A 2500-nucleotide genomic window follows, 5' to 3' on the forward strand; every position below is an offset into this window, starting at 1 on the left:
TAAACTCACGGTCCCGGGCAGGGATCGATCTGCTGCCATGGAAATGTTAGGCGCACACGTTACTACTATACTCCTTCTCAGAGGGACTTCTAAATAAGTTAATTTTACTTGTTATCTTTTTTTTCTTAGTCTTTCGTCGTTAAGGATTTTTTTCTTAAGAAATAAATTGAGTGTTTTTCTCCTTTTCCTAATTGACTTTCCCCTAAATGAACTTCGTTAGAAATGAATTTAGCTCTTTTTTTTCCCCTCTCGACTTCTTGAAAGAGCTTCTCGTAATTATTTCTTCTTTTTTTTCTAAGCTGAAAACTTGCAAAGCATATATTTATTTCCCCCATTTTTAATTACACTCATTTTCTTTTAGCTTCTTTGTGCTATATGTTTTCTTTTCTTGTCTAAATTTCATATTTAACTGTTTTCCTAACAAAAACTTCACCTTATAAAAATGTCTTATTTTTTCCCTTTATGCTTATAAACTCAGTCCCTAAGGAGTCGGCTTACAAGGTTCCTCCCGGAGACCCGCTGGCTCTAATAGCATTCAGTTCCGCTGAAATTCTCGAAGATGGAGTTTCTCCTCGCACCGCTGCGCCCTAAAGGATAGCCACATTTCTCGCTGTCTTCGGGAATACTTATATGAAGCGCATCGTGGCGAAGGTTTAACTTCCCTCTTTATATATATATATATATATATATATATATATATATATATATATATATATATATATATATATATATATATATATATATAATTTTTTTATACATATGTATATATTTATGTATATATATATTTATATATATATATATATATATATAGATATATATATATATATATATTTATATATATATATATATATATATATATATATATATATACATACACACACATATATATATATATATATATTTATATATATATATATATATATATATATATATATATCTTTATATATATATATATATTTATATATATATATATATATATATATATATATATATATATATATATTTTCATTCATTCATTCATTCAAATATATACCCTTTCAGAGTGGGGTACTATTCATTCATTCATTCATTCATTCATTCATACAAAGTTGTACTAGTCAGGGGCAGCCATACCAAGTTGGTTTGCTGTGAGTGATCAGACAAAAGTCTCCCAGTATCACCAACATGCCAGTGTGGTGATGAAAAGTGGCTAAACCCCCGACACGAATAAAGACATGTCTGAGGCCTTTGTTCTTCAGTGTACTAGAAATGGCTGCATTTGTTGCATATATATACTGTATATATATATATATATATATATATATATATATATATATATATATATATATACAGTATATATATATATATATATATATATATATATATATATACAGTATATATATATATATATATATATATATATATATATATATATACAGTATATATATATATATATATATATATATATATATATATATATTATATCATGTTTATATTGTGTATATATATATTATATATGTACAGTATGTATACATACATACATACATACAAACACAGTATATGGGTCTTGGTCATATTCTAGACAACCAGAAACCCGACCGTCAAAATCTCGACACGCCAGGGTACCTCTCTGCCCAAAATCCTGACAGCCATAATCCCTACAGTTTCTTTTCTACCTGGAGAACTCACGAAACAGAAGATAGATTAAGATAGGACAATTTCTTGGGTTATTATCTTGGATATAGTTTTCTTTTCGGCCATGTTGATTTCAGGTGTCAATGGAAAGTGAATTGAAACCTTGGAAATTGATCCCTGGTCGTTCAGTCACACAGGGTGTGTGTAACTGGAACACATAATGCATAGCCTATAGCACAATGTCAATTACGTTTCAATTGACATATATATATATATATATATATATATATATATATATATATATATATGTATATATATATATATTTATGTATATAATATATGCATATGTGTGTATTTGTAGTTATGGCCCACCACATTCGAGAAATTGCCAGATACAGTTTTCTCTTCATAGATCTGCAGAGAACAAGGAAGTTTTAACAGAGTCCTGTTGCTTGTGGAAATTGACAAACTAACACAATCCTTCTCTGTTGATTTTGTTGCTTATGTTGCTGCTGTTGTTGCTACGTGCCCATGGATCCGGTCAAAGTTAAAATTACTTACATAAAACTCTCCCATGCATATTAGCAGACGAAATTTCAACCCACTCCTTCCTCCCCCACCGCTCCTCCTCTTCCTCAATATTAAATTCTCAACCCAGGGAGAAAATCAAACGTTCGAGAGTTCCATGTCCTTCGAGACTAAACTGGTGATCAAAGCTTTCCTTTCTTTATCGAAGCACTGCCCTGTTTAATACATCATAGGTTTATTATTATTATTATTATTATTATTATTATTATTATTATTATTATTATTATTATTATTATTATTATTATCAATAATAATAATAATAATATTATCATTAGTCTTAAAATTTGCTTAAGAAGAT

The sequence above is a fragment of the Palaemon carinicauda genome, chromosome 28 (genome assembly GCF_036898095.1).
Source record: "Palaemon carinicauda isolate YSFRI2023 chromosome 28, ASM3689809v2, whole genome shotgun sequence".
Lineage (NCBI taxonomy): Eukaryota > Metazoa > Arthropoda > Malacostraca > Decapoda > Palaemonidae > Palaemon > Palaemon carinicauda.